Here is a 12,706-nt window from a genome sequence, read left to right as displayed (position 1 = left end):
ACGGTACACAACAGCAACAATCTACTGTTCTATCCATTTCATTCTGTAAGTTTCCTCCTTGAGGAAATTTGCTGTATCATTTATGCTGCCTTCTAATAAAGTGATTTATATGTCATCTATAGCAACAGAGCAAGTTTTAGAAGGTATTCTGCATGAACATTTCTACCAGTTTATGCTATAACCATCATTCACAAGACATCTAATCCATATGCCTTTAGACACTCCAGTTCTTATACTCTCCAATTTTACTTTTTCTTTTTTAATTATTAATACCATTTCTATTTTTAATGGGCATCTTTGCCAATGGCTGCTTTCTTGTCACTCTACTTTTCCAAAGAAAAGCCACAGGAAATTCTAAGTGGCACCCAGCATATCTTCAACTCATAGAGAGCTTAGAAGAGGCCCTGCCAGGGGGGCTCTAACACACTGGAAAGGCTCCAACATTCCCCACAGCCTTGCTGAGGGTAGCAGCCACTCTGCTCTCTCATTAGAGTCAAAGTATCGGGACAAAAATTTTTTTCTATATTTTATTAATTTTCATAAACATTTACAGAGATTTTGGGCTTCCACTCATTCATTGTTGCACTATTCTCTCTATCCTCCTCCCAGTTTGTTCCTGTCCAAATGCCACAGTGCTTGTCAAAGCCAGTTCTGATTAATCTTCTTTGTCAGTGTGTCCTTTGCCATTCCCTATCACTCCTCCCTGAGAGAGACTTCACCCTGAGTCATAAGGAAAAGGGGATGGCGTATTCTCTTAGCTACTTCCTGCTGAAAAGGGACGCTGTGGGTTTCAGGGTGAAGATCTTCTCTCACTACTCTAAAGGGCCCCTTTGGCAGTAGGAAACACATAGACTATTATGGAGATTGATTTTGGAGTTTAGATTCACTGTTATCAATTGTGCTTAGCTGTACATGTTCATATCCTTGAAGATGTATCATGGAAGTGTTGTAGCCTAGAAGACACAAATTTAACTAACAAGTTAAAAGTACGTGAGTCAAAAATTATAAAGGAATAATATTCCAAGTAGAGGCTCCAATAGTGGCATAAATCAAGTTACAGAGGGAAGGGAGTTCTTACAATAAAAGGTCTATTGACTAGCACTTTGTCTATTATAGTATAAAGGTTAGGAACCACAAGAAATAGAGGCTCAACGACATCATTTATTGTTCTTAAGTCCTGGAGCAAATTCCATCTACAACTGGGTTGTTTTACAACTTGGAAGTCTGCATGCAAGGCAGAGATGAAGTAAGGAACTGCTTCTGAGGTTTTCCATCAATTCCAACAACTAAGAAATAGTGAGAAGAGTTGGGACCTCAGAAGGCTTTTAGGACCAAATAGTAGGCTCTTGTGTCCAGGAGAAAACGAATATACTTACCAGTAATGTTAATGTGCACCCACAGCTCTTCTGGGAGGATCTAAATCATTGAAGTGTCCTCCTCTGTTTCCAGATGAGGGCTGGGGCCTGTCAGTCCTGTCAGCCACGAGGACCTGATGTGGGCCACCCTTGGCCAAGTGTCCTTCAGATCCACACTTAAAGCAAGTGAGTGGGAGCTTCCTCTCTACTCTCTTGCCTATCTGTGGCTCTCGTCTGTGACACTGTCTACTGAAGTGGCCCAGCTTTCCACAGTGGAAGCAATTCTGACCTCCTTTATTACCTTTGGGTGGCACTGTTTATGAGTAAGACTTCCTTTTCCTGACACAGGCCCTAAACTGGCAGCAATAGCTGCCCCAATAATTTTGGCTATTCTCTGGTCTTTTCTCTTCCCTCTAGATCCCAGTTGTTAAAAGAAGGAAAAATTTAAACAAATATATAACAAATAATTTTGAACATTATAATCTTTTAATCTTAAGGCTAGAAATATTAACAATATGATCATTTCCAATCCAGAGATACATGTTCCAATGCAGTTCCTATTTTCCAGAAATGGTTTTGGTAAGAAGAATATTGTAAATGTGGATACAGTTCCACTATTCCTCCTCCATGTCACGATATAGTGTTATTAGCATGAGCAGTTATAAATCCATTGCCGTCCTTACTCTAATGCTATGAAAATTTACAGAGACCTTGGATTTCCATTCATTCATTGTTGCACTTTTCTCCCCTCCCAACCCTCCCCCCTAGTACATTCCCCTCTTGGAAAAGTAAAAGAAAAAATTCTTCATTGTTTTACAATCCCTTCCCCCAGGTCCACTCCACTATGCAGCCTTCACTCTGGACTCCTTTAATGACAAAAATACCTAATCACATATCCCTTTTAAACTGTTTTCTTCTTCATCTGTTTTAATGCAGTATATATTATTGGACCCATCTTTCTCAGAATCTTCCTCTTTATGCTGACCTTCTCTTTTTCTAAGTATTATGTCTTTCTCCAATGACTAGCCCTTCTTGTTAACATGCCTACGGTGAATGAGACAAAATTTTACCATCTGTGCTTCTAGAGAACACTCTGGCCAGCTTTCTTCTGAGACCGATTTGTTTGGTCTTTATTTTTCATGGGATTGTATATATGATTTAAAATGTAAACATAGTGCCCCACACAGTAAGCATTTATGACATACTGAGTTTTTCGTCAAAAATATTTGCAAAGAAATACATATTTAAAATACATAAAGAATATTTTTGTTTCAAGCAACAGTCAGACACACACACATATACATCCTTCACACATATAATTTATCACTGAAAAACCATCACTAGGAACAAGATAGGGAAGTAAATTTACACATTCCATACATAATTTTTTCATGATTTCCCTAAAACAGGAGAGGGGCGATTAAAAAGGGATGAGTAAAAAGGAGTATAAGAAACAAGGATTTTTGGCTTTTAAATATTTTTTGAAAGTCAAATGTAAACAGCGTCATGTTTACTGAATGAAATCTTCAGGTCAAAATATATCAACTTCTCTCTGATCCCAACAGAGTTAGTATTGTTCAGATCATGAAGGACTAAATAGTATGAGTCCCAGTTGACCAATTAATGGCATGTACAATATAACTGCTGAACAAATACAGATCAAAGAAAGAGCATCTGGGGTTTTTTGGCAATGGGAAGATACATGGTCAAATGTAGTGGGAAATTATTCAGGAATCTGCAAAGAAATTCTCCTGTGTTGCCCTTTGCTATGGAAGCCATACACAAGGTCATGCTAGCATTAAAAACAAAACAAAACAATACCTAAATTGAAGCCTTCTTTTCTTCCTAACAAAACCTTCAAATCTGTTCCATTGCATAAATAATTATTGAACTTCTATATCTCTGCCAACTTGGTTGGCATTTTTGGGAAGAAGTGCATCATAATAACTACAAGCACAGAATTTGGTATTAGTTAAAAACAATTTAAAATGTAGTTCCATCATTTATCTACCAATTTTACTTGTTTCTTTTTACCTTGTGCAAATTAATTGGCCCATTCCCTCCTTCCCTCTCTCCTTCTCTCCTCTTCATTTCCACTGCTTCTTCTCCCTTCTGTCTTGCTAACATAAAGTATAACTCCCCTACCTTAAAATGCAAATATTGAATGTAATATTAATGCATTTTTGCATATGACTTGTAACCATTACATATATAGAGACTGTATACACCATTCCAGAATTCTGTGTGTCTTCTTCCCTGTCAATATTCTCCAACTTCACCCTAAAAACAGAAAAATTCTATTCTACTTCTAAGTCACTGTAAATCAGTTTTGTCTATTCCTCAACTTAACGCTCTGGTGGTATAGTCTTTACGGAACTGTGCTGATAAACCAAAGGCTACAGTTCTTTACTGTTTTGAATCTATTCTCGGCTGCAAAGGAGACAGGTGGATAGTATCCTTCTCTAGGATTTATATCCTTGGAAAGTCAATAAAGGGTACACTATGAGTTGATTCCCATCAACAGCATTGAGTTTGAGGGTTTTTTATTGCAGAACTTCATGTAAATAGCTCTTCATCTGTCTGTTACTCACAGTAATTTTTATGACATAAAACTTTGTTGTTATGAAAATATGAGAGTTTTTAGTTGTTACTACTTTGAAAAATGTTCCATTGTAAAAATGTCACAATTGATTTATACAGTCTTCTGTGTATTGACATTTGCATTATTTTCAGTTTGGGATATTACAAATTTAAGAATTTTATCAATGCATGTATTCATGATTTTTGGGTATATATCCAGGTCTAGAAAGACTAGACAATCATATATGGGCAAACAATTTTCCAAATGACTATATTGTTTTACCCTCTGGTAACTGAAAATATGTAGGAATTATAGTGATTGTATATTCTTGTAAAATCTTGACATTCTCATCATTTATTTTACACCTTCTAGGTAGCATGCTGCTTCTTTTGTTAGTAAGTGTTATCAAGTGGGACCAACTCATAACAACCATCTGTACAACAAAATGAAAACCTTGCTCAATTCTCTGCCATCCTTACGGTATCCACCATGCTTAAGTCTGTTACTTCATACCCTCTGTCAGTCCATCCCATTAAGGGCCTTACTTTATTCCACTTTGTTTCCAAGCACGATGCCCTTTCTAAAATATGCTCAAAGTAGATGAAGTAAAGGACTCACTATACTAATCTCTTGACATCAAGATTTGGTAAAAAATTTTAATTTCTTCCTCTTTAGCTCTAGATGTAGGAGAGTATATTTGAGTAATAGTTGTATTAAGGTGCCTTCCTTGTAAGTGTATGGATAATATCCTATCACTCACAACATTTTTCTTCAGGATAGAACTTGAAATTGACTTTTTGACTATAAATGCAATACCGTTCTTCTGGTTTTCATTTGCAGCATATTATATACCATATGACTATCTGAGTCAAAGTGGCCAAAACTTTTTTTTATCAGATTTCATTATTGTCTAGGATGTTGATGTTCATGTGTTCCACTTCATTTTTCAAAATTTCTAGTTTTCTAACATTCAAGCTATGTATATTCCATGTTCCAATTGTAACTCTAACATTAAATCAGTCTTCACATCAGACATAAGGACCTAACCAACTTTTAATCACCAAAGCCCATACACTGGGTCCTAATCGATTTAAGCAAGATGCAATCAAGATGTTTTAATGATAATTGGCAACTGGAATACACAAGTTGGAAACAGTGAAGAAGGAATAATTGTTGGAAATATGGGTTTGGTGATAGAAATGAGGCTGGAAATAGAATAATAGAATTTCATATTTTCAATTATTTACTTGTAGGAAATATCTTTTTTAAAAGAAACAGATGATGACTTTATACATGGATTTTACCTGATGGACTACATAGGAATCAGACTGAGTACATCTTTAGAAGGAATAGTTGGAGAAGCTCAGTATCAGTAGTCAAAAATAGGCCAGGGGTAGACTGTAGCTCAGACCATCAATTACTCATGTACAAGTTCAAATTGAGGCTGAAGAAAATGAAAATAAGTCCACTAGATTTAAGATATGACGTTGAATTTATTCCATCTAAATGTCAAGATCATCTTAAGAATAGGTTTGCAGCAATGAACACCAATGATCAAAGACCAGATATGGGATGATAATAAAGACATCATCCATCAAGAAAGCAAAAGGTTATTAAAAACACCGAGGAGAAAGAAAAAATGGAAATAAATGTCAGAAGAGACTCTAACAATTGCATGAGAGTGTTTAGAAGCCAAAACCAAAGTGAAAACACGCTGAAAAAAAGAGTTGAAGGGAAGATTTCTTGAGAAGACAAAGTATTATAATGGAATGTTCAGAGAGATATCATTGGAGAATAAAAAGGGAAGAGCTTCCTCTGCATTTTAAAAAGAGAGAAAACTGAAAAACAAATTTAAGCCTCAAGTTACAATATTGAAAGATGCCATGGGCAATATATTGAATGGTCCAGAAAGCATCAAAACAAGATGTGGAGAATACACAGAATCATTGTAATAAAAAGAATTGGCTGATACTAAAAAATTTCAGGAAGTACCGTATGAATAGAAGCCAATGGTAATGAAGGAGGACGTGGAAACTGCATTGAAGGCATTGGCAAAAAAATAAGGCCCCAGGAACTGATGGGATACCGATTGACTTGTTTCAATTAATAGATGCAGTCCTGGATGCACTCACCAGTTTAATCCAGGGAATCTGGAGGACAGCTGTCTGGCCAGTGGATTAGGAGAGGTGCATATTTGTTCTCCTTCTCAAAAAAGGTGATCCAGCATAATGTAAAAACTATCAAACAATATCATTAATATTACAGGCAAGCAAAATACTGCTGAAGATTATTAAAAAACTGATAAAACAATATATAGATAGGGAACTTCCAGAAGTTCAAAGATAATTTAGAAGAGGCCATGGGACCAGGGATGTCATTGCTGATATCAGATGAATCCTGGTTGAAAGTCAAGAATACCAGAAGAATGCCAATTTGTGCTTTATTAACTATGCAAAGGTATTTGACTGTGTGAATAATAAAAAACTATGGTTAATATGGAGAAGAATGGGAATCCTAGAGTACTTAATTGTGCCCATGCTAAACCTATACCTAGACCTGAAGGCTGTTATGCAAACAGAGCGAGGGAAAACAACATGGTTTAAAATTCACAAGGGAGTGTGTCAGGGTTGTATTGTCTCTGCATACCTATTGAATCATTATGCTGAGCAATTTAGTTGAGAAGTTGGACTCTAGGAATAAGAATGTGGCATCAGGACCATAGGGAGACTCATCAATAACTTGCTTTATGTAGATGACACAACCTTGCTTGCTGAAAGTGAAAAGCACTTCACTTATTGTAGAAGATCAAGGAATTCAGCCTTCAACATGGACTGCACCTCAATGTCTAGAGAACAAAGATTCTTAGCACTGAACTGATAAGAAACATCATAATAAATGGAGAAGAGATTACAACTGTCAACAACATTGTCTCACTCGGATACACAATTAACATCCATGGTCAGGAAATCAAGAGATGTACTGTACTGAGAAAGTCTACAAATAGGGACTTCTCCAAATTATTGAGGAGAAATGATGCAAGTTTGAGGACTAAGGTGTGTCTGATTCATGCAGTGATCTTTCTGATCATTTACTATATGTATCTGAGAGCTGGACAATGAATAAGGATGTGAGAAGAAGAATTCATATCTTTGAGTTATGGTGTCGGAGAAGAACACTGAATATCCACGGACTGTCAAAAGAATAAACATATATCTTGAAATGGTTGTAGCCAATGTGCTCTTGGAGGCAAAGATGACGATGTTTGTCTCACATACGTTGGGTGTGTTACTAAGAGGGGCTATTCCTCTTAGGACATGATGCTCAAAAAGGTGGAGGGTTGGTGAAGGAGAGTAAGATCTTCAACCAGGTGGATTGACATGGTAACTGCTGCAATGGTCTCTAGTGTAGCAGGAAGTGTAAGGATGACACAGGACAGGACAGGGTACAGATTTGTTTTTCATAGTGTCAGCATAGGTCATACTAAGCTTGGCACCACCTAACAACAACAACAACAACAAAATCCTTATTTCTTTTTTTTAATTTTTAAATTTTATTATTTGTGTGTGTGTGTGTGTGTGTGTGTGTGTGTGTGTGTGTGTGTACCATCAAATCGGATCTGACTAGTACAGGAGGAGATAGTCCCTCTTTCTCCAGCAGAGTGTCTGGTGGATTTGAATAAAATCCTTATTTCTAAAGAATGCTTTGGTTACATTTCTTCCAACACAGATTTATTTGTTCTTTTGACAGTTCATGGTATAGTCCATACTCTTAGGTACTACCATACTTCAAAGACATAAACTTTTTTCTTCCTTATTTAATGTTCAACTTTTACATTCATATAAAGCAACTGAAAAGATCATAGCACGGATCAAGTACATCTTAGTCTTTAAATTGGAATCTTTGCTCATAAGCATTTTAAAGAGGTCCCTGATGGCAAATTTGCTCAACACACTTCATCATTTGATTTCTCTACTGTTGCTTTTATGTGTATTGATTATGGATACATGTACACTGAATTGTGTAACAACTTCAATCTTTTCTCTATTTATCATGATGTCACCTATTGGTCCAGGTTAAGAATTTTTGTTTTCTTGATGTTAGGATCTAATTTATACTGAAGGCAATAGTCTGATCTTCTTCAGTACATTCTTCAAGTCCTCTTTACTTTCAGCAAGCAAAATTGTGTTATCTAAATAAAACAAGTTGTTGATGCTACTGGGTAACCATTATCACATTTGGCACATCAGTTCCCCAGTGTTTAGCATCACAGCAACTACAAGTTACTTCTGTACAGCAATGCACAGACTAGTGCTATACCACCTAGAACAATGTTTGACAAAACCCCGCAGTGATAATGGTTACCCATGGTAGGCAGTGTTTGGTGAAGCTTCCCCATTAAAACAAGCTTGGAAGCAGGAGTGGCATCCACTTCCAAAATGGCTTGCCTCTGGAAACGCTATGAACAGTGCTCAGACCTTTTGTTCATAGGGTTGTTATGAGTCATCTATGACTCAATGGCACCTAACAAGAACAACAACAAACAACAACACATAACCTGGGAGGGACTGAAGAGCATTATACTGAGTGAACTAACTCAGTTCTATAAGGACAAATACTGTATAAGACCATTAGGCTAGAAATAGAAAGATAACTAGTAAAACATGTATGAGGATGCAAAAGATGGGAGGATACGAGCAGAGGGGTGAGGATAGGCAGGTGGGGGGTAGGGGGTGAGATGGCGTGGTGGAAATCATAAGGTCCCACAATTTGATGGATAGATGGAGGGATGGGAAAAGGAAATGGGAAAGATCCGGTGGGAATCTGGAATGACAGGGCAATTGTGGGTATATTTCAATGTTGATTGATTTTATAAAATATAATGAATGAGAGTAATTATATGAAATATAATGTGAATGAATATACTGTGGAAAACAATGTGTATGAACTTTGTAAGCAAATCAGCATAGAATAAAAATATTTAAATTTAAAAAAAGAAAGAAAGTGAATTGGGAGTGGGGAAAGGGAGGAAGAGGAAGAAATGTGCAACAATGAATGAATAAATGAAAAGCCAACTTAGCTGTAAACTTTCATTAAAATCACAAAAGAAGAGGCCATGGAAGTAGTGATATCAGATGGGCCCTGGGTAAAATAAAGAATTCTAGAAAAAGGTCTATTTGTGTTTTATTAACTATGCAAAGTGGATCATAAAAAATTATGATTACATTGAGAAAAATGGAAATCTCAGAATATTTACCTCTACTGTACAAAACCAATATCCAGACTAAAATGCTATTGTGTGAACAGCACAAGGGAACACTATGTGATTTAAAATGAAAAAAGGTGTGTGTCAGGCTTGTATCCTTTTTCAATAGCTATTTGTTTTGGAAAACCATTACACTTTCCATACGTCAAGTCAGAGCCAACCCAGAGCTGACCCTTCAGAGGGTTTTCAGAGGCAGTTAATTGTGTAGGAAGAGATTGCCCATCTTTCTCCTGTGTAGGAGCTGGTGGATTCCAACCATCTGCCTTCATGATCTCTGTGCAGCTTGTTGCCACCATGCCACAGGAAGACAAAGCAAAGCAGAAAAAGAAATGTGCAAAGAACTGGAGTCTGAAAATCAAAAGGGCTGAACTTACTTGGCATTTCTTAAGTTGAAGGAACTAAAGAACAAATTCAAGCCTCCAGTTTATAATACTTAAGGAGGCTACTTGCAGAATATTGAATGATCCAGGAAGCTTTAAAAGAAGACAGGAGAAGTATACAGAGTCACTGTTCAAAAAAGAATTGGCTGACACAGAAGAATGTAATGAAACAACTTATTATGAAGAGGCAATGGTGATGAAGGAGGAAGTTCAGGCTGCTCTGAAGGACTTGGCAAAAAATAAAGCCCCAGAAATTGACGGAATACTGATTGGCGTATTTCAACAAACAGATTCTGCCCTGCATGTGCTCACCAGGTTGTGCCAAGAAATCTGGAGGACAACTACCTGGCCAACTGACTGGAAGAGATCCATATTTATTCCCATTAAAAAAAAGTGACCCGATAGACTGGAAATTATCAAGCAATAGCACTAATACACTAGCAAAATCCTGCTGAAGCTGATCCAGAAATGACTGGAACAGGACATTGACAGAGAACTACAAGAAACACAAGCTGAGGCAACGAGATTTGAGAGATAAGATGAAACCAGAGGCAAGATGTGGTTTAGGGAGGAATCACCCAAACTTGGTTGATTTCACGATATTTTTGCATTAGACCAAGGTGGTAAAAATCTTGTTTCGGTGGGCGACACGGAACAAGTGCCTGAAGGCATTTGTTGCAGGGATGCCCAAGCATGGGGGGAAAAGGAGCTGTGGCAGAAGATGGCAAAGAGCCCAAGGCGAAGCCAGAGGACAAGAAGAGTAAGACCGGAGCAAAGAAAAACGATAAAGAGGCAGCTGGAGAGGGACCAGTCCTTTATGAGAACTCTCCAGATCGGAAAACCTCACCTAGTGGCAAATCTGCCACACTTAAAATACGTTCCTGGAATGTGGATGCGCTTCGAGCCTGGATTAAGAAGAAAGGTTTAGATTGGGTGAAGGTAGAAGTCCCAGATATTCTGTGCCTCCAAGAAACCAAATGTTCAGAGAAAAAATTACCAGCTGAACTTCAAGACCTGCCTGGGCTATCTCATCAGTACTGGTTAGCACCTTTGGACAAGGAAGGATACAGTGGTGTGGACCTCCTCTCCCGTCAGCGACCACTCAAAGTCTCTTATGGCGTGGGTGAGAAAGAACACTATCAAGAAGGCAGGGTGATTATAGCTGAATTTGATGCATTTGTGCTGGTTACAGCTTATGTACCTAATGCAGGCCGGGGTCTGGTGTGACTGGAGTACCAGCAGGGCTGGGATGAAGCCTTTCGCAAATTCCTAAAGGACTTGGTCTCACGTAAGCCTCTTGTGCTGTGTGGGGACCTCAACGTGGCTCATGAAGAGATTGACCTTCGCAACCCCAAGAGAAACAAAAAGAATGCTGGTTTTACTCCACAGGAGCGCCAAGGCTTTGGAAAATTGCTGGAAACAGCCACTGAGTGACAGCTTCCTGCACCTCTACCCTGTTACAGCTTATGCCTATATGTTCTGGACCTATATGATGAATGCGCGAGCCAAGAATGTTGGTTGGCTCTTGATTACTTTCTGTTGTTTCACTCTGTTACCTGCACTGTGTGACAGTAAGATCTGTTCCAAAGCCTTGGGCAGCGATAACTGTCCAATCACTTTACCCCTAGCACTGTGACTCCTCCCCAAGATCACTCTTGAACATAGGGGGAAAACCTTCAAATAAGCATCTCTTATTTAAAAATTGCTTTTGCAAAATCTGCAGTGTATAATGCCTTCTAAGAGTAATATGAATCCTCCCAATAGTTTCCTATCCTAGTGGTCTCGATTTTTTTTAAGCAAAAATTTTTGTTTTGTTGAGTCTTGTTTGCTTTCACATTAAATAAAACTACTGGTGACTTCCTCATTCGCACTGCCCATGTGAAAATTAAAAGCCATAGTTTCTTAAAAAGAAAGAAATATAAGCTGGGTTTAGAAGAGGTAGGTCATGGCAATAGAGACATTATCGTCAATGTCAGCTGGATCTTGGCGGAAAGCAAAGAATACCAGAAGGATATCTGTGTCTCATACACTAAGCAAAGGCAGTTGACTGTATGGATAACAACAAATTGTGGTTAACCTTGAGAAGAATGGGAATCGGAGAACACTTGATTGTGCTTATACAAAACCTATACTTGGACTAGGAAGCAGTCATCAGAATAGTGGAAGCAAACACTGCCTGGTTCAAAATCAGAAAAGGCATATGTCAGGGATGCATCCTATCTCCATAATTTTTAAGTGTATAAGTCAGGAGCCTGGACTTTACAAGGGGGAATGTGGCATCAGGATTGGAGGAAGACTCGTCAACAACCTACATTATACAGATAATACTACCTCGCTTGGTGAAAAGGAAGAAGGCCTGGCATGCTTGCTGCAGAAGGTCAAGGACTATAGTCTTTAATATGGATTAAAGCTCAACATCAAGAACACAAAGATTCTTAGCACTCTGCCAGTTAGCAACACCATGATGGATGGAGAAGAGATTGAGGTTGCTAACAGTTACAGCTTGCTTGGCTCCACAATCAACACTCTTGGCACCAGCAGTCAGGAACTCAAAAGATTAATTACATTAGGTAAATCTGCTTTTAGGTACCTCTCCAAAGTATTGAGAAGCAGTGATGTCAATCTAGAGACTAAGGTACACCAGATCCAAGCCATGGTCTTCACAGTTACTTGTTATGAATCAGAGAGCTGCACAATAACTAAGGATGACTGAAAAGAAATTCATTCCTTTGAATTGTGGTGCTGGAGAAGAGTCTTGAACATGCCATGGACTGCCAAGGAAACAAATCAGTCTGTCTTGGAGATGGTGAAACCAAATTTCTCCTTGCAGGCTAGGATTCTAAAGCTCTGTCTCACATACTTTGGGCACATGGTCAAGAGGGATTGATCCTTGGAGAAGAACATCATGCTTGGAAGGGTGGAGGGACAGTGCAGGAGAGGAAGACCCTGGATAAGAAAGATTGATACAGTAATTAGTACAATGGGAGTCAGTGTGTTGGAGAAAGAGAGATCGGCACAGGACAGGGCAGGTTTCAGAGCTGTTATAAATAGGGTCACTGGACAGCACATAATAAAACAACATTTATTTTTGTATGGTGAGCAAATTAATAAAAAAGCTAGCATTACA

General features: G+C 38.2%; 1 pseudogene; it reads left to right on the top strand.

Moving 5' to 3' along the window:
• The first annotated feature begins 10,272 nt into the window (after window positions 1–10,272).
• Window positions 10,273–11,215, top strand: LOC102862439 (annotated as a pseudogene).
• Window positions 11,216–12,706: the final 1,491 nt, after the last annotated feature.

Source organism: Elephantulus edwardii, unplaced genomic scaffold, assembly GCF_000299155.1.
Source record: "Elephantulus edwardii isolate Elephantulus edwardi_28Jun2011 unplaced genomic scaffold, EleEdw1.0 scaffold00102, whole genome shotgun sequence".
Taxonomy (NCBI): domain Eukaryota; kingdom Metazoa; phylum Chordata; class Mammalia; order Macroscelidea; family Macroscelididae; genus Elephantulus; species Elephantulus edwardii.
The sequence above is the reverse complement of the archived record's forward strand: the minus strand, read 5'-3'. Positions and strand labels throughout refer to the sequence as shown.